We start from the raw sequence: 264 nt of genomic DNA, 5'->3' as shown, positions 1-264 counted from the left end.
GGGGGGGCGGGTCATGAGCAGATAGAAGGAGGGTTCATGTGAACTAAAATAAATGACATGTAAAAGTCATGCATAAAGGCTAAAATTCTATTATCATTTTCTATGCCATCTATTGGGGAAATGTGGGTATTGCAGGTAATTGTAGAGGTATAATGATAATATAAATAAATTATATCATTTGGGAAAGCTTGGCCATGCCTGCTTTAGATCATGGCCACAGTAGTGGAGATGTACCAGCTGAGCGCAGCGGTCCTTAAGCGTGGA

Source organism: Cynoglossus semilaevis, chromosome 19 (assembly GCF_000523025.1).
Source record: "Cynoglossus semilaevis isolate Cse_v1.0 chromosome 19, Cse_v1.0, whole genome shotgun sequence".
NCBI lineage: Eukaryota > Metazoa > Chordata > Actinopteri > Pleuronectiformes > Cynoglossidae > Cynoglossus > Cynoglossus semilaevis.
Note: the sequence above shows the minus strand (reverse complement) of the source record.